Raw genomic sequence first — 26,210 nt, forward strand, 5'->3', positions numbered from 1 at the left:
CCTCAGTAATCAATTATAGCTGTCTCTGCCACTGAGTGAAGATAGAACCTCATAATCAAGTAGTCTGGGCAGCCCATAGCAGTTGATGTGAGTTGGCACCACAGGCGAAACCTATTTGTCATTTCAGTTAATCCACCTATCTCATTTAAGAGATGGTCCTACAAAGATGAAGTGACCGTCTAAAGCTCCCAGAGCTGGCCTCTGGCAGAGCCAGACCTAAGAGGTTGCCACTACTGATTGCTCCATACACCACCAGCATGCTCCCTGAGCCTGTCACATGCATCATTACATCCCCAGGGCAGAGTACCCAGGAGGCAGGCACTCAAGAATTACTCTTTGAGGGCAGCCCGGGTGGCTCAGTGGTTTAGCACCGCCTTCAGCCCAGGGCCTGATCCTGGAGACCCAGGATCAAGACCCATGTCAGGCTCCCTGCATGGAGCCTGCTTCTGCCTCTCTCTCTCTGTCTCTCACGAATAAATAAATACAATCTTAAAAAAAAAAAGAATTACTTTTTGAAACCGAACGAGTGAATAAGAGAAATACACATTGTTAAGCCTTCACCCTTATGGAAAAGAAGTTCCTCCTTTGCAAATGATCATCCCTCTGACCTGGTTGAACGTAATTAGACAAAGTCCAAACCAAATTTTAGCAGCTGTTTACCAAAGCCTTCCTTCGGAGATAGGGAAAATCACACACATGGATAACATCAACAAGAACAAAGCATTTACGAGAAGAAATTGTTTTCAAAGACCTTAAAACCTTTTGAAAATACCTATTAATATACAACTGATACACAATTGCAAGCCATTATGCAGTAGAGGTGACTGAAGAACTTACTCTGCTGCATTTGAAATAAAATCATATTGAAAAATTAAGTAATTCAGACATTTCAAGAATTGAAACGGGATTTTCTGTTTATTACTCCGCATTAGCATTCTAGCGTATTTCCCTTAAAGAAGCAAAAGACTAAGTGTTCCTGACACTTATCTAGAGAGTATCCAAGTTCCTTGATATGAAATGTTAGCCTTTTTTGCTGTATAATAGGACCCATCTCCAGGATTTAAAAGGAGGGAAAATACAAACATTCAACCGTCCCACATTTTTAACATTAAGCACATCCCAGTGGTTCAGCTAGGGACAATTTTGTCCCCCAAGGGACATCTGGCAATGTATGGAGACGTTTTTGGCTGTCACAAATGGGAGGTAGGCGGTGCTAAGGACATCACTGGGTAGAAGCCAGGGAAGTTGCTGAACATCCTACGAGGCCCAGGACGCTCCTGACAGCCGAGATGAACCAACCCAAGACTCAGCAGCACAGAGGTTGAGAAACCCTGGTCTGTTCCCTCCACCCACGACTGTTCATATCAGTTCAGCCCTATGTTGAATTTAGAACGCATCGATCCGTGGCAAACAGGGCATTTAGCTGTGGTCACCAGAATATTTTCTTTCTCTCTTTTTGGTTAAGCTATCTAGTCTCCAGGTGTGGAGGGAAAGGTAGCTACTGAGGGTCCTCTTGTTTGCCTTCTCCCAGAGACAAACCAGGGATCAGCTCGGGGAGCTCAATCCCGGGATTTTCAAGAGCACAGAGAAGGGCTTCAGGACCTCATATACTGGTCGAACGGAGGCGAGCGGGGGCACGAAGTGCCTGCAACTGCATAAACCCGAGCATGGCTTCCCTTCGAAGGCTCATGTCTCCGTTGTAGAGAGAAAAGAGGGGAATTTTGTTGTTGCTGTCGTTGTCTTCATCTTTATCTGCTGCTGCTGTTCCTCTACTTAGTCTAGGCCTGTTGCTAACCTGCTCCGTGGTCCTGGAACTTACCAGCACATTGCTTTTATTTTCTGGGATCCTGGAACTTAGGAGCACATTGCCTATATTTTCTGCCCCTCAGCCCTTCAATCAGTTATGTGGCATTCACACTGTTGCACCTGCTGAGTGAAAGCCCAGAGGTTTCAGGTGCTATCCAGCAAGGGAGACATTCCTAACTCCGCAGGGTAGGGACTGTGTCCTGTTTAGCCTCTAGCTCCAGAACCCCTAGGTCCCGTGCTTACCACAAAATAGGTGCTTAATAAATAAGCATTGGCAATAATTTGGAATCTATTTGGCAATATCTACTGACGCTGAACAGTGATCTAGGGATTTCACTCCAAGGTTAGGTACCCAAAAGAAATGGGTGTGTATGTCCCGCAAAGAACAAGGACAAAATGCTTCACAGCAGCTTTGTTAAAAATAGCCCCCCCCCCCAAACCCCCAAAGAACTCACATGTCCATCAACGGGAGAATGAACTAATAAATAGTGTTCATACAATGGAATGATTAGAGCAATAAAAAAGATTCAACTACTACAAATAAAACTGAGCAGAGTGCCTGGTAGTACTCAGTACTCAGTACTGAGGGCTGCGCAGTAAGGATAAGGATGATGATAGTGATAGTGATAATTATTGAGCATTCACCATCTGCCAGGCACTTTTAAGGGGGTTACACACGAATTCCTTTCACTCTCAGAACAACCCGACGGAGCAGTTTCTACTTCTATTGCCATTTTACAGAAGAGAATAGTGAGGTACAGAGGAGTTAAGTAAAATTTTGTTGAACTAATCTGAAATACAGATACATTCTGACCCTTTTTAGAAAGTGCCATATATAAAGCAATATTGGGGAAATGAAAAAGCAATGGTTTGCCTTGCAGTTAGTATGGACATACCTTTGATTCCCTGTGTTTTAGTGCTCTGTCCTAGGCCTTTCTGTCTTGTACTTTTCAGCCAATATTATTTTTCAAAATCCAAAGCCCATGCAGATGCTGCTCTTCAGACCACAGGCTACCATCTGAAATGCTCCAGTTAGTGGAAACCTGATGGGACATTTTGCTTTCGATTTGCCTCTCCTGCCCAGCAACAGCGCCGCCTCTGGACTCCTGGAAGGCAGTCAGTCAGTCTATGAAAACCTGAGGGTGAAGTTTTGAGGCAGGCCAGGGGGAGGGAGCTTGGGGACCCCTGTCCAATAATGAAGGCCACACCCCTCCAGGGGCCCAGAGCAGAGGGGTGACAGAAAGGCTGCCCCTCCCACAAGGCAGTTTCAAGATCTCCACGGTTAATATGGTGTCTCTGCTTTACGGTGGATCATGGAAATATGGTTTAGACTTGTATCTTGTTTGCTGTGATGGTACTGAGGAAATTGGGGGGCGGGGTTGTCACGAGAGTAATGAACACTGAGGTCATGTCTCAGTTGTTCACATCAAATGCTTCTGCACATTACTTTGGACTCACAAAAACGTCTTCATCAGGAAAGGAAATAAATACAGGTGACAAAGGAATACTCACTCCCTCATCCAGCCCCCTTCCCACCCTGTCATATTGGAAAAAGCTGCCATTGGTAATGACAAATTCGTGTGCACGTGAGTGCATGTGTGTACGTGTGTGTGTGTGTGTGTGTGTGTCTGTGTGAGCACGGAGAGTTACAATCACATCCTAGCCACAAGTTTATTTATGGTTTCCTCAAGGTTTATTCTCCACCCCCATCCCTGCATCCGCAATGAGAGGGTGCTGAGAGGGCAGAGATGGGACTATTAAACCCCCTCATCTATAGCTCATCTCAGCCCTGGCAGCAGCTGGGGCCTCCCTCCTCAGAGATGCCATTACTCGGGGAGCCAGGGGCTCTGGCCAAGTGATGAGTAGTGCCAACCCTGCTTTCTGGGGGGCTATTCTGGACACTCGTTGAGAGCAGCTCAAAAATTCAGTAGGTCCAATGCTTTTAACTGGAATTAACTGGCTGTATTTTGTGCGGTCCAAAAAGAATAAATTGCCCAAAAAATGTTTTAAAGAATCCATTTGAGGGCAAATGGTAAGAACTTAATTTCAGAATTCTCAGGACATTGAGTAAAAAGTCTGTTTCTTAAGGAAAGCTCCTAGAACTTTTCAAATTAAAAATATTTTTATATAAGCATGAATTTTTTAATTAATTGACTTAAAGTTATGCAAGTGATGGTCACTGTAGAACTTATAAAATAGAGAAAAAAATAAATTAAAACAACACAAACCAAAATTTGACATACAACTTTCCAGTTTTCCCGTAAGTACATGTGTATGTTTCTATAATTATTTTTTAAATGGAATACTAATGCACTTAGTGATGTGCAACTTGCCTTTTTTTTTTTTTTTCATTAAATGGCATTGCTTGAACAGCTTTTCAGGTTAGGAAATAGACTGCTACACTATTATTTAACACAGTTGCCTAGTATTCCATTGTGTGATGTACTAGAATTGATTTAATCAATCCCCTTTTATGGACGTGTTTCTGAAACTGGTTGATTCCAGTTTTCCACCCGCATAAATAAAACTGTGATGAGTAATCCTGTAGGCAAATCTTTGTTTCCTTGTATGTATGTTCTCCTAGGAAAATTTGCTAAAATTGTCATCGATGGGGCAAGGGTATTTTTAAGGCTTTTATGACTGAATTGCTTCCAGAAAGGTAATACTGGCCCACTCATCCGCCAGGGGTGTGTGAGAGTAGCCTTACTCCCCAAATGTTTGTTTCAACATTTGAAAAGCCTGTGATTAACTTCCTATTGCTTTTTGTCTCATCCTATAATTTCCTTGGCTTCTCTCTGTTCTCTACCCACTGCTCTGATACTTTCAGAAAGCCAACAGAGAGGATAGAACCCTGAGCAGAACCCATTAAAGGGACTGGTTTTGGCAAACTCTCAAGGAATTTCAGTTCCATGCTGGAAAAAGACAACACAAAGAGAGAGCTACCCATTCATTCTGTGCGAGAGGGTATTTACATTACATTTTATAACAGTCATAAATAAAAATGGCATTAATCTGCCAAGTTGTTGTTTTTAAAAGAGAAAAAGGGAGGAGGTGGTTGACCTACCAGAAAAAGCCCTATGTCTGCCAGAGCTTTGCTATGAGTACGATTTTAAATAGCAGGGCAAAGGTGATGAAGCCCGTTCAACATCCCTGTCTCCATGGCAACAGCATCCCCGCTCTGAGGCTGACAAGGCGGCAGGGACCAAAATACACTCCTTGCGCACAATTACACTGCAAGTTAGGAGTTTCTTTTTATTCCTTGTAAATGCACAATTTAAAAATACAAGCAAGGACAGAAAAAGAGCAAGTCACGCACAGCTAGAAAAAAAACGACTTTAAAATGACTAAGTGAAGAAAATTAAAATTGAAAGGGCACGATGAAGTCTGCAGCCTACACTCACTATGTACAGAGATTGAAATTCTTTCTTGTGTGTGAGTAGAGAAAATAACTATGCATGCATATAAGTGCGTGCATTAACTTTTTTAAATGTCTGTTCCCTAAATTTTTAATACAGGTCAACCTTGCTTTCAGCATATCCACTTAGCTCAGGTTATGACTTAATCAATTAAAGCAGCCACCCAATTTACACAAGTGGAAGCTCCTCATATGCTAAACCTAACGAAACTTAAAAAAAAAAAACTGCATTAGCCATGAGTTGTAGAGGGCCTAAGTGGCCCCTTTTAGGTCAGTGAAAACCTACAAGTGGTCACTAATGCATCCTTGAATCCTCTTGAGGTATAAACCTTTCTGTTTATTTTTAAAAGAACTTGAAAATAAAGAAGTGCAGAATTGTGATATGAACTGTTGGGTTTCTTTCTGCCCTGGTATCTCTGCTCGGTGAGTGAATAACGTTCAAGAAACCTGGAGGGATGGTATAACAAGCAAAGCTACTTAACATTTAGTTCTCAGAGAAGGCACCTCAATAAATGTCAAGGAAATAAATGAATGAATGAGAACTACCAAGGGAATATGAAATAGGCACGTGATAGGTTCACTATCTGGCTACTTCTATTGAATATGCCAGGACCATCTAGTGGATCTCAACCAGGGGTGATTTTGCCTCCCAGGGGGCATTTGGCAGTGTCTAGAGACAATTTCATTTGCCACAACTTGGGAAGGGGGGTTGCTGGCATCTAGTGGGTGGAGGCCAGGGATGTCGCTCAACATCCTATAGTGCACAGGACAGACACAACAACAAAGAATGATCCAGCACAAAATGTCAGTAGTGCCAAGGATGAGAAACTCTGAGCTAGTCTGGTTGTCCAGGTCGCTCCTTTTGGTTCAGAGGGTTCTGTGAGTAGATTACATGGCTTTAGGTTCTGTATTTGGTATAAAAGGCTAAATTCTCCTTGTGTTGAGTATTAGCATTTTCTCCATTGTTTTTATTATCACATGATTTTCCCTTGCTTTAAACACAATATGTTCTATTTTATTTTAGGTAAACACTCCTGAAAGTAAAAAACAGTAGGCAGAAAATGAGAGGTGGAGCATTAAAAATAAAAGCATGGGATTCATTCCATCAAAGCATCTGCAAAGTGGCTGACACAGAGGAATGTTCAATAAACATTAGCTCTTTTATTTTTCCCTACATTTTTAAGCATGAAAAAACTCACCCATACAAAACAATGCATTGTGTGTTCACTGTTGAAATAATAATAAAGTACTTAAACACACATTGCCCTGCACCTTTGAACTCTCCGTGTGTCTCCTCCCTGCTGTATGCTGTCCCTCACCTCAGAAAACCATTATGCTAGTTTTGTTCATCATTTCCTTGATAGAGGTAGAAACATATAAATACATAAATTATCTGGCTTCCCTTGTCCTTGAACTTTAGACAAATGGAATCAGACTGTACCTTTATTTCTGCGAATTGCTTATTTCACTCAATATTATGCTTTGGAATGGTTCCTCCACATTTATGTGTCCAGCTATATACTTTATACATTTTCCCTGTTGTACAGTATTTCACTGTATGGTTGTATCATGATTTATCCATTTTACTGGTGCTGGACATTTGCTTTTTCAGTTTTTGCCTATTATAAATAAGGATGCTGTGTATATTGCTGTATACCTCTCCGGGGGCATATGCACAAGGGTTTCCACTGTTTATGGGTCATTTGTGTTTCTCTGGCTATGAAATATTTGTTAATATAAATTAATAATAATTTGTTAATATGCAAAATATTTGCATAATTTTCTATTAGGTTGATATATATATATATTTTTAAGATTTATTTATTTATTTTAGAAGGGGGAAAGAGAGGGGAAGAGGGAGAGAGAAACTCTAAGCAGACTCTGCACTGAGCATGGAGCCCGACATGGGGATCGATCTCAAGACCCTGAGATTAGGACTTGAGCTAAAACCAAGAGTTGGAGACTCAACCAACTGCACCATTCAGGTGTCCCTAGATTGATATATATTGTAATAGACTTCTACCGTGACCAACAATGATCCCTACTTCCTCGTATTCATAGTCTTAGGTAATCCACTCCCCTTGAATGTGGACTGGACCTAGTAACGTGCTTCTAACAAATGGAATATGGCAAAAGTGATGAGATATCACTTCTGAGATTAGATTACAAAACATCATGACTTGTGTCTTGCTAGCAGGTTCTCTTCTGGTACCCTCTCCTGCCCTCCTGCTTGCTCCCCACAAGGAGGCCAGCTGCCATGTGTTAGATGTTCTGTGGAGAGGCCCATGTGGCAAGGAACTGAGAGAGGCCTCCTGCCAAAAACCACATGAGTTGAAGCTTGGAAGAAGATCCTTCCCAGCTGGGGCCTGAAGATGAGTGTAGCCAATGAGACCTTGAAGCAGAGGATTCGGCTAAGCCACACCCAGATTCCTGACCTATAGAAACTGTGAGATCATAAATGTGTGTCATTTTAAATTTGTAAGTATCAGGGTAATTTGTTACACAGCAATAGACATGTGTGTGTGTGTGTGTGTGTGTGTGTGTGTGTGTGTGTGTATAAAATAGATAACATACACATACATTTTGGATAAGAATTATTTTGTTAGTTATCTGTATTACAAAAATCTTCACTCAAATTGTGGCTATATTTTTTCATTCTCTTAATGAAGATCTTTTATGTAAAGAAGTCCTGAAGTTTATATAATCAAATCTTTTTCTTTAAAGTTTAAACTTTTTCTCTCTTCTTAAAGAAATCATTGCCTACCCCCTGAGCTGTCACAGAAATATTTCCTTATGTTTTCTTCCAAAAGTTTCTAGGTTTTGTCTTTCACATTTAAGTTTTTAACCCATCTGGACTGGGTATATGTGTATAATAAGTAGTAGTTCATTTTGTAGTATATGGTGAGGTAGGGATTCATTTTTATTCTGTTCCCTTAGAGATAGCCAATTTTCCCAGTAGTATATATTGAATAGTTCTTTTTTTTCCTTCTCAGTTGTAATTATAACTGTCATATATCAGGTTTTCATATATGTATGAGTCTGTGTCTGGGGTGTCTTTTCTGTTCCATTGTCTAGCCCTTATCAGGAGTATACTGTCTTTACTACAGTTATATAATATTTGGGGAGTCCAATTCCACCACCTACTTTCTCTTCTTTGGGAGCATCTTGGCTACCCTTGAATGTTATTCTTCATATATATTTTAGAAACAGCATGCCAAGATTAAGGTTGTTGGGACTGCATTGAATTTATACATCAATTTGGGGAAAGTGAACTATTTACAGTATTGAATCCCTCTATCTATGAACATAACATGTTCATAGACTTGACTTTAGATTTTCTTTAACATCTGTCAGTACAATTTTAAAATTTATTCCATGGAATTCTTGTGCATTTTTGTTAGGTGTATTCCTAGATAGCTTGTGTACTCTTGTTACCATTTTAATTGGTATCTTTTAAAAAGTTCCTTTCCTGATGTGCAAAAATGCTAACATATAAAAATGCAGTTGATACTCATGGATTGTAAGAACAAATGTTGTTAAAATGCCCATACTACTCAAAACAATTTACGGATTTAATGCAATCTCTATCAAAGTACCAACAGTATTTTTCACAGACCTAGAACAATAATCCTAAAATTCGTATGGAATCACAAAAAACCCTAAATAGCCAAAGCAATCTTGAAAAAGAACAGCAAACCTGGATGTATCACAACCCCAGATTTCAAAATATACTACAAAGCTACAGTCATCAAAACAGTATGGTACTGGCACAAACACAGACACATAGATCAATAGAACAGAATAGAGAGCCCAGAAATAAACCCATGATTATATGATCAATTAATCTTCAACTAAGGAGAAAGAATATGCAATGGAGAAAAGTCTCCTAAGCAAATGGTGCTGGGAAAATGGACAGCTACATGCAAAAGAATTAAACTGGACCCCTTTGTTACACCATACACAAGAATAAACTCAAAAAGGATTAAAGACTTAAAGGATTAAAGACTTAAAAGTTGAAACCATAAAAATCCTAGAAGAGCACAGGCAGTAATCTCTCTGGCATTGGCCATAGGAACTTTTTCTAAATAGGTCCTCTGAGATAAGGGAAACAAAAGCAAAAATAAACTATTGAGACTACATCAAAATAAAAAAGCTTCTGCACAGCAAAGGAAACAATCAACAAAACTTAAAGATATCCTACTGAATGGAAAACGATATTTGCAAATGGCATGCCCAATAAGGACTTAGTACCAAAATATATAAAGAACTTATACAACTCAACACCCAAAAAACAAAAAATCCAATTAAAACTGGGCAGAAGACATGAACAGATATTGCTCCAAAGAAGACCTACAGATCACCAACAGACAGATGAAAAAATGCTCGACATCACTCATCATCAAGGAAATGCAAATCAAAACTACAATGAAGGGATCCCTGGGTGGTGCAGCGGTTTGGCGCCTGCCTTTGGCCCACGGCGCGATCCTGGAGACCCGGGATCGAATCCCACATCGGGCTCCCGGTGCATGGAGCCCGCTTCTCCCTCTGCCTGTGTCTCTGCCTCTCTCTCTCTCTCTCTCTCTCTCTCTGCGACTATCATAAATAAATAAAAATTAAAAAAAAAACAAAACTACAATGAAATATCACCTCACACCTGTCAGAATGGCTAAAATCAGAAAGACAAGAAATAAATGTTTGTGAGGATGTGGAAAGAAAGGAAACTTCATGCAGCACTGTTGGTGGGAATGCAAACTGGTGCAGCCACTATGAAAAAGAGTATAGAGGTTCCTTAAGAATTTTAAATAGAATTACCAGATGATCCAGTAAATAACCTACTGGGTATTTACCCAAAGAATACAAAAACACTAATTTGAAAAGATAGTGAAGATGCAAAGACTGAGTGGTTGCCACTGCACTGCTGACCTGCAGTAGTCGCTTCTCCATGTAGAACCTGGGAGTAGGAGATTCAGAATCAAATCTCTTTTCCCTCTCCTATCCTGATTACAAATCACTCAAAATATATAAGTTAGTGGAACTTTACTTGAGCGAGATTTTTTTATCTTCAGCTGCGATTTTTGGCTTTGTGAGAAACCATATCATCAAAGACAATGGCCAGCAATGTTACCAACAAGACAGATCCTTGCTCCATGAACTCCCATGAATACACTGGGAATCTTGATACTCTTGTGGTCAAGAAATCTGATGTGGAGGCTATTTTCTCAAAATATAGCAAAATTGTGGGTTGCTCAGTTCATAAGGGCCTTGCCTTTGTTCAGTATGCTAATGAGAGAAATGCTCAAGCTGCTGTGGCAGGAAAGGCTGGCAGAGTGATAGCTGGCCAGGTTTTAAATATTAATCTGACTCTAGAGCCAAAAGCAAACTGAGGAAAAGCAGGTGCAAAACAATCTGCAGTGGAGCTTATGGCTCCTCTTTTGACTCAGACTATGACATTCAATAGGCTTGTTATGACAAGATGTAGTTACCCAACAAGTGTTCCTCCTCCTTTCGCTCCAGCTGTAGTTCCCTCAAAATGCCACTATGTATCAGGAAACACCTCATGACGGGGCAAAAGTGGCTTCAGTTCTAAGAGTGGACAGTGAGGATCTTCTTCCAAGTCTGGGAAGTTAAAAGAAGATGACCTTCAGGTCATTAAGGGGGAGTTGACCCAGATAAAACAAAAAGGAGTTGGAAAATCTGGGGAAAAAATGGAAAAAGAAGAGAGTAAGTAAGGAAAAGAGATGAATGATAACTCAGGAAAGGATCAGAATAGCAGCTCCCTGAAGAAAGATGAGACTAATGTGAAGATGGAGTCTGAGGGGGTGCAGATGACCCTGCTATGGAGGCAGACGTACTGGATGATGAGGAGGAGGAGGACTGGGGGGATCTGCTGTGGAGGGGGATGTACTGGATGATGATTACAATGAAGACTGGAGGGATCTGGTGCAGAGGGGGATACATACAGGATGATGGTGATAATGAAGACTGGGGAGATGAGCAGCTGGAGTTGAGTGAAGAATGATAAAAAAGAAGCTGTGGAAAGAGGATGACAGAGACAGCCCCACTGGCAAGGATGACTCTTAAGTACACAGTGGGGTTTGGAAATTTTCTCCCATTATTTTACTTAGACACTTGTCTAAGATCAAAATTCTCACCAGATCCCCTCTCTTACTATCTTCTCCAGCACATGCTCACTTTTGTCCTCATCCTTGTCCTTCTCATATTCATTAATTCATATTGCCCTGTGCCTAGTCCCATTTTCATTTCCTTTGACACTCCTAGGCATTATGTTAAGTCTTACCCTATACTTTTTGCTTTTCATTTTGATTCCTCTTTATGAATTTTTTGTCTTTATGACTTAACAATAAAAAGGATGTGTGGTTTTTATCAACTGTTTCCAAAATAATCTCTTATTATGCAAGGAGAACAGTTCTTTCCATTCATACTTGAGCTCAGTAGTTGCTTCCCTAACTGCAATCACATTAGTTGAGGAGCACCTAAGAGCAGCTTTGAATTTGAGGTATGCATGTTATACCCCACATAAAAGTGCTATGTGGGGCTGTTCAACACAAATGTAATAATGCATTTTTGTGAATGAGAGTTGTCATGTCACATGCATCCTCTAGAAAAATAGTGCAAAAGTCTTAAGATTTGTTTTCTTTCTTTTTTTTAAGATTTGTTTTCTAATCTGATACTGTGAGTTATTTTTGTGAACAGCCTGATGTTTGAGACCTTTTTTCTCAAAATAAACAAGTCCCTTTTAAACCAAACCTTGGAGGGAAAAAAGATACATACACCCCTATGTTTACTACATCATTATTTATAATAGCCAAATTATAGAAGCAGCCTAAGTGTCCATCAATAGATGAATGGACAGAGAAGATGTGATATGTATAACACACATAACACACACACACACACACACACACACACACATACACACAATGAGATATTACTCAGCCATGAAAGAATGAAAGTTTGCAACAACATGGATGGATGGATCTAGAGGGTATAATGCTAAGGGAAATAAGTCAGTCCAAGAAAGACAAATACCATGTGATTTCATTTATATGTGGATTTAAAGAAACAAAACAAAGAAAGTAAAAAAAAAAAGTGACAAACCAAAATACAGACTCTTAACTACAGAGAACTGGAGAGGAGGTATGGGGGAGGGGGCTGAAATAGGTGATGGGGATTAAAGAGCACACTTATCATGATGAGCACTGAGTAATGTATAGATATTGTACACCTGAAAATAATATTATACTGTATGTTAACTACACTAGAATTAAAATAAAACATGCAGTTTCTGAAAAAAATAAAAATAAATAGGAGTGCCTGACTGGATCAGTTGGCAGAGCATGACTCTTGATCTTATGGTCGTGAGTTTGAGCTCCATATGTGGCACAGAGTTTACTTAATAAATTAAATTAAATATAAATTCAGTGTATTGATGGAAGCTCCAAAACTCATAATTGTACTCAAGAAAAAAAATTGGATAGATTTTTAACTTTCCAGGAATGTATCTGAAACGTTAAGTGAAACAAAACTACAATTAAACTATAATCATTTAAAAATATAATTTCTATATTCCTACTCTAGAGCTAATTTAGACATTTTTCATTTATTGGTAAGAAAAAGTGTATATTTAAAACTAGATATTTTTTTCTTTATTTCTTCACATGTAGTTCAAATTTTCTGTTTGCTGCTTTTATATTTACTTTGGTCCAACCAAATCTCTTACCAATGTGGGTAGTTATGATCATTAATGGCTGCTCCAGACATTATTTCCAGAAGGAAAACTTTTTCTTCCTGCTTCATTTTCCCAATATTCATCAGCTGTTAACATTTCCGAAATTTTATCATGAACATTCTCTGTCAATTCTACTTTACTATGGGCTACTGGTTTGTTTGTTTGTTTTTTTTGATAAATATAAGAAACCGTATCAGGAAAATCCTTATGTATAAATCACAATAATGGAAAGATGAGGTTTAAATTACCCAGCTAGCTTCCTTAGTTCTTAACACATTTTAACATGTACAGAAAGATTTAAAAACTGTGGGTACTCTGCACATGTACCCTTATTTTATGTATGTGTATATATACCCATATACATATATATATATTTCTCCCCTATATATAAATGAAACAAAATTGATCTTCAAGTAAAATTCTTGAGAAATGTTTCTATCTTTATTTCAAGGTGGAATCCAAAAGAAGTCTTTGTTAGAATCCTTACCTACTCCAGGTGAGGCTGGGGTATACCCAGCTCGAAGGTGGGTTGCTAAAGAGGCTGGTGATGGGAGGCTGGCTGAGTTGGAGTTGAAATTTTTCACCCAGGGGAACTAAAGACACCAAGATGAGGAAAGTTGAAAACCATAAGGGAGTTCTGAGATCCAAAAAGCTGAGAAGGAAAGCCAGAAGGTCATTAAAACCAAAGGGCCCAACCTGGGTCTCAGAGCCAGGAACAAAGCCAGTGGTCCATGCCTGGAGGAGCAAGAGCCTGTGTGTCTGTCAGATAAAATAGGAACATGCAAACCCCAAGCCAAGCTCTTTAGCATGGCTGCTAGAGAGGTCTGGGTTCTTACTGGCTGAATATTCCAAGGCATCTGGCAAGCCGAGAACCAGTCTGGGAGTTGGAACTCTGAGCACAGAAAGGGGCCCCTGGTCCCCCAGGCTCTGCCATCCTCTATCACTCACCTTTCCCTGACCTTGCCCCCTAGTGCCCTAGTGTGTGGTCCTGACCAGACTCAGCCCCTGGCTTCCTGAACTTGCTGGGTCTGCGCTCCAACTTTCCTGCCCCGACTGCTCACCATCACTGTTGGCTCCTTAGTCTGGTGGGCTGAGGTGCTTTGGATTCTTTCTCCTGTCCATATATGCTTTCCTTAGATATATTTCTTAACCCCTCTTGAGGAATTCGCCCATAATAGTTAAGTGAACTATAGATACTAGAAGGGAACTAAGGTACTATAACAAGGAGACCCCCAAAATTCAGTGGCTTAAAAAAATCAAAGAACTTCCTTTTACTCTTAATATTAGTCCAGAGTAAAGGGTTCTAGATTCATGGGCAGCTCTGCCTCCTGGAGTCATTCAGGGACTCAGGTCCTTCCACTCCGTAGCTCTCCAAACTGCTAGGATAAAGGTTATTTAATCCGGGGATCCCTGGGTGGCTCAGCGGTTTAGCACCGCCTTCGGCCCAGGGCTCGATCCTGGAGTCCCGAGATCAAATCCCATGTCAGGCTCCCGGAATGGAGCCTGCTTCTCCCTCTGCCTGTGTCTCTGCCTCTGTGTGTGTGTGTGTGTGTGTGTGTGTGTGTGTGTGTGTCTATCATGAATAAATAAATAAATAAATAAATAAATAAATCTTAAAGAAAAAGGTTCTTTAATCCATGGATAGCATCCTCTAACCAATGGATAGAATTCAGGAGGTTCATCAACTGGAATCTGGGGGGAGAAATCACCACTACTTTAACTAAACTTGTTTTAGTTTTCTACTGCTGCTATAACAAATGATCACAAACATAGTGGCTTGAATCAACACAAATCTATTCTCTCGCAGTTTTGGAAGTTAGAAATCCTAAATCAGTTTCACTGGGCTACAGTCCAGGTGTCAGCAGGGCTGTGTTCCTTCTGGAGGCTCTAGGGGAAGGTCCATTTCCTTGCCTTCTCTTATATCTGGAGGCCACTTGCATTCCTTGGCTTGTGGCCCCTCCTCCCTTTTCAAAGTCTGCAGCATAGATCCATCGTCACACTGCCTCACCTCATCCTCTTCTGCTGTCTAGCCACCTCCTACTGCCCTCTTACAAGGATATTTCTAATTATATTTAAGGCTCATCTGACCAATCCAGGATGATCTCCCTATGTCAATACCCTAACTTAATCATATCTGCTGTGAAGTCCCTTTTACCATGTAGGGTTAGTGTTACAGGTGCTAAAGATTAGAACACGGATATCCTGGGCCACTATTCAGTCTACCATAAGTCTCTAATGGAAACTCAGCATTCCTTACATTATGAATGTAGACAACAACCCATAGTAATATCAGCAGTACCTGGAACTGTGTTACCAGTAGAGACCACAAATACTTTCCACATTATAATACAGTTATTGCAGATATCTTGAATTTATGGAGGTCATTAGACACACTATCAGATCTTGTTAGCTAATGTATTACTTAAAATGTACATATAGTACTATTTCATGTGTCTGGTTTTGTGAAGAATATTGTATAATACAAATGGTTTTCGTTTCAATCATATGCAATTTTACTTCATGCATTTAAAACTTAAAACTGAGGAGTGCCTGGGTGGTTTAGTCGGTTAATTGATCTCAGCTTAGGTCTTTTTTTTTTTTAAGATTTTACTTATTTATTCATGAGAGGCACACAGAGAGAAGTAGATACATAAGCAGAAGGAGAAGCAGGCTCCCTGTGGGGAGCCTGGTGTGGGACTCGATCCCAGGACTCCGGGATCACGACCTGAGCCAAAGGCAGACGCTCAACCACTGAGCCACCCAGGTGCCCCTCAGCTCAGTTCTTGATCTCAGGGTCATGAGTTCAAGCCCTGAATTGAGCTCCACACTTATTTACTTAAAAAATAAAATAAAATAAATATAAAACTTAAATCTAAAAGATTCTTTAGCCTCAAATTGGCATAAAACTTCTGCTCTAAAGCACTGTCACCTTGTGCATGGTTGAGGCTTTGTCTGGTTCTAGCCTGAAGGAAGTAGGAGACAGCGTAGAAGAGGCATATTCAATGTCTTTGGGTCCAGTCACAGAAGGGACACACATTATTTCTACTCACTCTATTCTCAAGAACATTTGCCTGCCTCAGAATCCGCTGGAGGGCTTGTTAAAACACAAACTGTAGGCTGCACCCTCAGAGTTTCTGTCTCACTAGGTCAGGGGTGGGGCCTGAGAATTTGCATTTCTAACAAGCTGTCAGATGATGATGATGCTCTGAGAACCACCGGTATAGAGCATAGTCACCTGGCCACAAAACACCACAAGGGATGCTAAGTAATGCTGTATAGCCAGGCAGTCAGGTTTAAATACAGTGTGGCTGTACAGAGGAATTTACATGGGAGAACATGGGTAGGTATTCAGGGTGCCTGGCAACAACTCTATTATTACGGAAAAGGGAGAGGATTGATTTTGATGATCAGCTTTTAGCCTCCACCACAATCCCCTTCTAGAGTTTTATCTATGGCCTTGACTTGATTCTCCCATGAGCTATGTAGAAATCTGGAGTCTTTCCCAGACACAGATGCCCAGGGTGAAGGAAAAGGCACCCAAGTAAAGGGAAAGTTGCCCATATCCTGTTCTGAGAACTGAGTATAGTTGGGAATAGTTAGGAACATCTCCCTTGAGGCTTATTGGGTACATGTTTATTCTCTGTGCTGGGGTCCCAAGAATGGTGTAAAAACACAGCTCTTGATGCCAGATTCAGTTATTCTCACTGAGTGTCACGCCTATATAGCTCAGGAGGGAAACTGGAACCCCACATTGCTGTCTTGAATATGGGAAACCTCAGTAATGAGCTAGTACAATGAAATAGTAAAGATGAACGGTTGTAGGTCACCGATAAGACAGCGTAGCGTAACCAAGTTGGCTGATGTCATAGTGGGGAGGATTCCAAGTAAAGCTCTAACCTGAAGCTATCCTTTACATTAAGTATAAAGTGACTTTTGATACGTTCTACAATCAAGCTGGAGCTTCTCTTAAACAGCCCATACACTGTCCGGGCAACATCTGATTCAGCCTAATTATCTGTCTTGAGTCGCTATGCCAAGTGGCTTGGTACAGTAAACGGGTTTCCAGCGACATCAACCGGGCAAGGATTATGATGGGAACCTGAGAAAGTGAAAAACCTCCTTAGCCTTTACATCATCATCTGTCAAATGGAGATTGCATCATCCGTCCCGAACAAGATGCAGTTTGCCACAGGCGTGGCTACTGAGGTCAGACTACCCGGGTTCACACAGTTGAAACTTGGGAGAAAGCCTGAATCTCCTCGAAAAGGGAGCCTCAGTTTCTTCATCCATTAAATAAGGATGCTTATCCTAGCCTTACAGCACATGGGTGGAGGCTTAAATCACACTGGTAAAAAGGTCTAGCCGGGTGCCCAACCTACTGTAGACACGCAACTGGTTGCAGGTGCCTTACCCCCCCCCCCAACTCCTGTGAATGTCTTGCTGGGTGAGAATTTGCGTAGACCATTTGCTGTAGCTGAAACAGAGGAGTAAGACGCTGTTGAAATATGCAGCAAAATAAAAGATGTATTTAGAGCAGCAAGGGATTGGCTCTGACAAGAATAATCGGCATATGGGAATTAAGCCTCAAACGATGGGGAAAAAGAGAGAGATTCGGGCTACATTTTAAAAAAGACATGCTTACTAAGGAGGAAAAAGACATTTTTCTTCACCCCACTCCCCCACGCAAGCTATTTTTCTCAAGAACTTCAACGAGGAGGGTAAAGCTGAGGTTCTTTGAAATCAGGCTGGAGTTCTCAGTGCTCCTTTTCTCAAACCAATTCTCCTAGCTGGGCCTTGTCAGAGAAACTTCATGAACCGTAATTGTGATTTCAAGAATCACTACACTGAGAGCCCTTAAACCACTAATGGAGAGAAATTTGGGCCTTTTCATACATCCTGCTATTTCCTTTCAGATCATTAAAGTTCCTTATAGGAATGGCAAACAGTTGTTTTGATTCTGGTTGCAATGGCCCTGGACCAAGGGCGAGAAAGCATTCCTCTGTTTGCAGCCCGGCTAGAAATACCCGGTCATACAAGAAAGGAAGTTTTCCCCAACAGCCTCGTTCAGCCGCCTCTGCTGGACCTGATTAATTCAGGAGGGCAGCGTCCAGGAAAATGCTTTTCATTCCAGCTAAGCTCTTTCTGGCTCTGTCTCTTTTCCTTCCTCAATTCAAGGAGTCTGAAGACGCACTTTCTAAAGCATCCTAGTCTCTTACGTAGGAGAAGAACATTCAGTCCCACAAAAGGAATAAAGAAATGATTTCCCCTGGATGGCTTTTGACTCAAGGGATTTCTTTCAGTGCCTTCCAAAGGTGAAGGCAATTCTGATTTCTATGGCATTGGAGGGAGGTAGGGCAGACAGCCGCTCAGGGTGGGGAACCGGAATAACGAGGCCAGTAATGGCCAGGAAACATGTCTGGGGCCACACCGTTGCCTGTCTGTACATCTCTCCTCATGTCCCCCTTCAGCACCCCGTTTGAGTAATGACAAGCCCTTGGTGCTGAGCAAAGCAGGTTGATTTCATCCATTCTGCTCTCTGCGTTCCTCTTAGGAGGAGAGCAAGACTGTAAAACGATGGTGAAGATAGTAAATTTTTGTTATTTATTGGCAGGACTTTCTATGCCCTTTGCTAAAAGCTCTCATTGGGAGAAGCAGCAGCAAGGAGGAAAGTATTTCTTTAGCATAGTTGTCATTTTTCAGTGAATGGAATGTACTTAGTTACAAAGGTCATAAATGCTGCCTCTATGTAGTCACAGAGTGGTATCATCAGAAATGCCAATATTTCATACTGAAGTGAAAATCAATTAATTCATTAAAATTTCCTGTTTTCGAGGAAGTAGCTAAAGCGGGACTGCCTTTCAGGGTTATACTAACTATAGTATCTGCAATCTCCAGGGCTCATTTCAAAATAAGCACCCTGAGGATCATAAGAGGTGGCACGTGCTTCCCAAATTATTGAAAGCTGGTTTCATATCTGGCTGTAAAAATACAAATCTGCCTCTTTCACTCTGTGTCGGCTCAGAGAGCAGCTGCTTATGATATAAAAAATACCGCGGCTGGCTGGTTTACAGCATCCACTATAAATACAGGGGTATTTTATTCATCTGAAGAAAACCATGAATTGGATCAAGACAAGTTAGGAGAAAAAGCCAGAGTTTAGATTTTAGTGAGTGTCACAAAACACATCCCAGGTGGAGGATTTGAGCTCTGGGCTGCTTTTCTGGCAGAAGCCGCTCTCCCTCTCCAAAACTCCCCCCATGTCAACATGTGAGATCCCCCAAGGCCATCATCTCCCCCAAAGAATTCATCTGCTTCAATAGATATTGGGGCTGGTGGAGAAAGCCCACCATGTCTATAGAACTAAAATCATGGAAATTTGTCCTCAGTCCAATTATTGAAAGGCATTGAGGTATTATCCAGTCCTGTGACCCTTCGTGACAGGAAGTACATCAAAATTCCCCAAACCAGGTGAGCTGCCAATATCGGTGTCAGAAAAGCCCCTATATTATAAGGTGAATCAATTCATTTCAGGACATTAGACTATTTGTATATGAGGCTAAAGTTTAACTCCCTGCAACTTTACTGCATTGGCTTTAGCTCCGATTTCTCCAGCTCCACATATTTAATGAGCTATCTATATCCCGCCTCATTCCGCAGGGGATTTGAGGCAGCTTACGACAAATAAAATGCACATGGTATACAAAAGAAAAATAAAGGGTTGGGAGAATCCGGGAAAGAGAAAAATGAGAGTTGGAAAATCATACAACCAGGAGCCAGATTCAAACCAGAACCATCTTTTGTCGGGTCTTTTAGAGTTGTTGGAGGCAGCCTCCAAAGTGGCTCCCTATTTCCTAACAATCACAGGGAAGAGCCCCCGGGAAATAGGTCCCATGAGAGCGGGGCATCTGTGTCTGTTTTGTTCCCCACTATGCCCCAACCCCGCTGGTGCTTGGAGCCCAGCAGGTGCTCAATCGTTCTGTGCTGGATGAACGTTGAGTGAGAGAGGAAAGCTCATTCAACCATGAGATTCAGGGCGTTGGTAAGATCAAAAAGAATAAAGTGTTCAGAAGAAGCAATTCCTGGAAATAAAACTTAAGAAAAAGTCCCCCTGAGCCCTCAGACAGAGAACAGAATGTAACAGAGTGGATGACGTCCTTGACATTTCCCTGCAATGGGTCACAGGATAGACTTCCTCTGCTGTTGTCTGTAATGACACTCAGTATGGGCAGATGGGATGGGGTCCAAGCGCTCTACAGCAAAAAGGAATTCTACAAGAGGGCAGAAAATGCAACGCCAGTAAGTCTACAAAGTTTCAACTCCAAGCTTTTTGGGGGTGCATCTGTATACCCCCCAAGGGCTTGCTCTCTGTGGGGAACAGAGATTAAACACCCATGCCACAAACCCTATCACTCCGGTGCTGAGTGAACTAGAAGATGGAGTTGGGGGAAGAGAAGGCAGGTAAAGGCATTTGAACGCCCCCTACCCAAAGGATGCCTAAACCAGCACCTCTGGCAGCACCTGCGGCCTTGCCGCAAATTCTGAACTTCAGCCTCCTGTCCAGAATTACTCCATGCGAATTTGCATGTTAACAGGTTCCCCAGGTGATTCAGACATAGAAAAATTTGAGAAGTGCCTCTTTAAATGGACTGAGGGGGGCACTTGATGGGATGAGCACTGGGTGTTATGCTATATGTTGGAGAATTGAACTCCAATTAAAAATAAATAAATAAATAAATAAATAAATAAATAAATAAATAAACAAACAAATAAATAAACAAATAAATAAAATGGGTTGTTGTTGTTTTAAATATTTTATTTTTATTTATTCATGAGAGACACAGAGAGAGAGAGGAAGAGACACAGGCAGAGGGAGACGCAGGCAACCTGCATGGGGCCCCGTGTAAGACTTGATCCAGGACCCCGGGACCACGACCCTAGCCAACGGATTATTTTTATACTCAGAGAGATATAGATCCTTTATGAAGTAAAATGCAAAATGTGCATAACTTTGGGGCGCCTGGGTGGCTCTGTGGTTGAGCATCTGCCTTCCGTTCCCCGGGATTGAGTCCTGCATTGGGCTCCCCACAGGGAGCCTGTGTCTCTCTCTGCCGGTGTCTCTGCCTCTCTCTGTGAGTCTCATAAGTAAATAAATTTTCTAAAAATCTGAAAAATAAAAAAAAAAACAAATGTGCATGACTTTTAAGGGCAATATGTGAAACTTCAAAGGAGTTTCTCATCAGTGACCAGCAGTCTGGGGCTATACCATAGTCGCCCCCCCTGGGCAGGGGCCACTGTGGGAGCTGTTCTGTCCTTAGAGGAAAACGGAACTGTTGGTGAGGCATGGCTCTTGTTTGCTGAAAAGGAAAATCTAAACTCTTCAACTATTTAAAGATAGCTCTGAAATCCTCATCCTCTCTGCCCGAGTTTTTTTTCTTTTTGATTGAATGTAACAACCTCTCGGTCTTTGATCATTCTTCATATCATAGGGTTGGTGACAATGGTGTCCTGATACACCCACTTTCTAGAAAATAAAAAGTCCTGATTTCTAGCATTTGCCAATTACCATGGTGTAAATTCCCCACCATGGTCCATTTCAAGCTGCCAAGGGCTTAATCGGCAGCTCAAAAATTCCTGAATATCTACCAATTTTAAGAAGTGAGTACCAGCTGGCTCCAGCATACCATTAGTTCCAGACCCTTTTCCCCCCTGGCTGCCTGTCTCAGATCCTTTGTAATTTGTCAGCCTGCCATGATCTGAGTACAATAATACAGACAGAGTCTGGCAGGTACCAAGTACAATGGAATTAGCCTTCCCATTATACTATAATTAATGTAGTCCAAGATCACATTCAATACTTGGCAGCCATGTACACCTCTGGCTCATGATGAGTTTATAATAAATTAAAGGTCCTAAGACTCCATGCCCATCACCACCATACTAATGTTAGCCCATGCCCCTTTCATATGGTTTTTGTACAGTTTGATTTTTAAAAATCCCATGTATTTACATGCATTCTTATTGCATTTTATCTTGTTCATTTGGGCCCTTCATTCGAGCTTGTAGAGAACCCTCTGACTTAGGAGTATGCCATTGGCCATGGGATCTATTTGTCTCTCTTCTGCATCTTCTACACATTTGCTGGGCTTTCCTCATAAGTGTTTATTAGAGTATTTAATAAAAAGTAGGAAAGACCAGGATTAAGAGCGTAGGAGCCAAGGCTCAGATGCCTCAAAATGTGCCACTTTGGCATGTAGATCCTTTTGAGCTGAAAACCATCAAGGCCCAAAAGACTCTGGAAGAAATTTTGACCTTCCGTCTAACTGCCCAAAAGAATTTCGATAAAGAACCTACTCCAGGAAGAGAGCTATGCCATAGATCACTACATTATAATATAAATTAGGGGTGGTAGACAGGGAGGAATTTAGCAGAGTTTGTTGGTTAAAATTCCTCTTTCTGTCCTGTTGTTTTTAAATGGCCCAGCAAACATTTGTTTACCAAACATTTACTCTTTTTTTTTAAGTATTTTTTTAAATTTTTTTTTTTTATTCATAGAGACAGAGAGAGAGAGAGAGAGAGAGAGAGAGAGGCAGAGACACAGGCAGAGGGAGAAGCAGGCTCCATGCAGGGAGCCCGACGTGGGACTTGATCCCGGGACTCCAGGATCACGCCCTGGGCTGCAGGCGGTGCTAAACAGCTGCGCCACCGGGGCTGCCCCCAAACATTTACTCTTTTTCAGCTTTCTGTGAATTGCTTTCCTTCCCTTTGAAGTCCCAGACCCCTACTCCCTTCTTAGTTCAAGATGACTTACAGACCTCATAGTGCTTGAAATCTCATGAATGTAGGGATGTAATCAAATTTTATTTTCTCCTGCTAATCTGCCTCATGTCAATTTAATTCTTAGATAAACTGGAAGAATCTTGAAGGACAGAGAAAAAATTTTTTCTCCTCAACAAGAGGAAGACGCTTACAACAGTATTGGAGACCTAGCTCAAAATTGACATTCAAGACCAGACATGAATTTACACATCTATTCTATCGTCCAGACCACACTCTTTGCTTCTCATCCACAAAAATATCATGATAGCCCTGTTAAGTAAATAGCTTGATGAGATCCAGATATACTATATCTAAGGCATTCTTCGTGTTGGCAATTTTAATAACACTATCCAAAAAGGGGAAAAGGTGACTGAGTTTGGATTTGGAAGGATTTCTTAATAATCATCACTTTTCATTTTAAGTACTTCTAAATCAACGGTTTAATAATACACTTACAATTTTTCCAAGGACCAAAGCCCAACTCAAAGACTTGGCACTATGGTATTTCACTCATAACTGGAAGGTTTTACCAATACAGAAAGTCATGCAAACTAGGAGGGGAGGGGCTTGATCTTGGAATTAGACTCAGTTGCTGGGATGGATGGGCAATTGGGGGCAATTTGATGACAGGAAGGTCTGACCAATAGGTGGAACACGGTGGGTGGGGAGTATAATCCTTCTCAGTGTTTTGGCAAAAGCAATTGGTGTCATGGAGGTCTCTCAAGAGGTAATAAAAAATAGAACTGACAGGTAAGTAGTACCAAAGAGAAATTTCTGTACAATGACCTGAGGAGACTGGGGTATCAGGATCTCTTGTCCAAAAGTTGCAAACGGGTCCAAGAACAGACTCCAATACCTAAATTAGGGATGGATAATGCAAGGAAGTCCAGAACCGAGGTACCAGGTCAGGGTGCAGATGGTAGCCCTTAAAATGTGATGGTATGCTACTGGGACTTCTTTTACCAAAGTCACCTCTTGCCCCAGAGCCTGGCTTGGGTTGAACTTTTAAGTGGATATCAGATGATTCCCAGCTATGGGGAAAGGGAGTATAAAAGGGCAGAGAACTAGGCAAATACTGAAATTTCCATTTTCTTTTTAAGTAGGCTCCATATCCAGCATGGAGCCCAACGCAGGGCTCGAACTTACAACACTGAGATCGATAGAATCAGTTACTAAACTGACTGAGCCACTCAGGTACCCTTGAAATTTTCATTTGCAAAAAGCATAATGTAATATCCATTTAAAAAATTAGACTCCAGGGACACCTGGGGTGGCTCAGTGGTTGAGCATCTACCTTTAGTTGAGGGAGTGATCCTGGGGTCCCGGGATCAAGTCCCACATCAGGTTCCCAGAAGGGAGCCTGCTTCTCCCTCTGCCTGTGTCTCTGTCTCTCTCTCTCTGTGTCTCTCATGAATAAGTAAATAAAATCTTAAAAAAAAAAATTAGACTCCGGAGTCATACTCCTGGCTCTGCCATCTACTGGCGATGTATCTTGGACAGATACATAACTTCTCTGTCTCAGTTTTCTTTCTTTTTTTTTTCTGTCTCAGTTTTCTCATCTGAAAAGTGAAGATAGTATGAATACTTATCAGTTTCTTGTGAGGAAATGATGAATCAACACATCTAAAGCACTCAGAGCCTGAACCTGGCACCTAGTAGGTACTACTATGGACACATTTGCTACCAGTATCATTTGCCTTTTCCAGCTGGAAAATCTGGATATGTACCAAATCTCTAGCATTTCTTCCTCTCTCCATCATTTTCCTGGTAACCACCAGTAGCTCTGTTGTCTCATTTACATATTCTTTCAGTGACCCCAGATATAATTTGCCCAGGCTTAGAAATTCTTTAACTCATTTAAAGCAGACAGAGGCTATTCAAATATTATTTAATATCTCTTCACTTCCTTCTTTTTTTCCATGCTTGTAGGGAAGTGTTTAAGATTACTTCCTTTTTTTTTTTTAACTTAAGTGTAGTTGACATACAATATTGTATTCATTTCAGGTTCATCTTCACTCCCTTCTTGACCAGGTGAGGGTCCCTAGGACATCATTATTGAAGTCTCACATAAGAATCTGTCTTTTCCTCTTGTTCCTGTTTTAAGATTATTTTTCCTTTTTTAAGATTTTATTTATTCATGAGAGACACACAGAGAGAGGCAGAGACACAGGCAGAGGGAGAAGCAGGCTCCCTGCAGGGAGCCCGATGTGGGACTCCATCCCAGGACCCCGGGATCACACCCTGAGCTGAAGGCAGATGTTCAATCACTGAGCCACCCAGGTGACCCTAAAGATGATTTTTCTTGATGAAAACTATAGAAGCAAAATAAAATTGAGATTTGGTGGGGGATAGTCAATAAGATTTCAGGCCAAAAGAACCTCTTGAAACAGCAGAAATTGGCCCTGAGGGGTGATTAGAAAGTCTGCCTTTCCAGTCTTGCTTTCTGATGCAATAGTGTGAGTGTGGCAAGGAGTGTGCTCTCTCTGGTTCCTGAGACTTTATTTGTCAGAGAGAGAGAGAGAGAGTACTGGATGAGGTAGTCTCCATGCCTGCTGTGTCCACTGTGGTAGTCACTCACCGGCTGTGGCTACTGAAAGCTTGAAATACAGCAAGTCCAAATTAAGATATGCTGGATGTGTACAGTACATTCCACATTTTGAAGACATATGCCAAAAAGAATATAAAATATCTCATTAATATTTCTATCTTCACATATTGAAAAGTGAATATCATGGATATATCATGTTAAATTAAATGTTATTACAATTACATTAATTCACATTATACTTCCTTTGGACAGCACTGCTCTGTAATATTCTGACTGCTTATGTTGCATTGGTGGTATTTTCCAAAATCTGGGATGACAGTAAATAGGATTAGATATGAAAAGCACGATTTCTAGTAGCATTCTTGGCTGATTACCCTTCTTCTCCCTAGCCTTGGAGGTAAGAATGGCCCTGAAAGTTCCTGCAGGTGAATTACTAAACACAGCATAGAAAAATCACCACTGTCTTTTGCACTGCACAGAAATGTCAGCTGTCCATTAATATAACTCACTCCTGCCCCAACTTTCAAAAGAATGCAGTGAAGGCATTTACAACCTACATTCCTGGTAGGGAATCATTCAAATTACTTGAAAAATATCTTGCAGTTCATATCCTGACTTTCATTCTGGACCACTTATGTGAAGATGAAAAATTTGAACTTTGGTTTCAGGAGCTTGAAAGCATTACAATGGAAAAAAAAATCCCTTCTCAAACCAGTGAGGAAATTAGTGGAGGGGATTAGTAACATCAGACTAATTAACAAGAGTGAAAATGAGCATGAGAAGAAGGACAAGAGCACTTGAGTGAGAAAGAAACTATATTTTAAAAAGCATTAAATAAAAGTTTCAAATTAAACCAAAAATATACTCCAAATAAT

At 41.1% G+C, this 26,210-nt stretch overlaps 1 protein-coding gene and 1 pseudogene across 5 annotated transcripts in view; one reads left to right on the forward strand and one right to left on the reverse strand.

The window, feature by feature from the left end:
* RAI2 (retinoic acid induced 2) overlaps positions 1-26,210 on the reverse strand; it is a 397,647-nt gene that overhangs the window by 198,678 nt on the left and 172,759 nt on the right. The window lies entirely within an intron of this gene.
* On the forward strand, positions 10,315-11,302 carry LOC121483292 (annotated as a pseudogene).

The sequence above is a fragment of the Vulpes lagopus genome, chromosome X (assembly GCF_018345385.1).
Source record: "Vulpes lagopus strain Blue_001 chromosome X, ASM1834538v1, whole genome shotgun sequence".
Lineage (NCBI taxonomy): Eukaryota > Metazoa > Chordata > Mammalia > Carnivora > Canidae > Vulpes > Vulpes lagopus.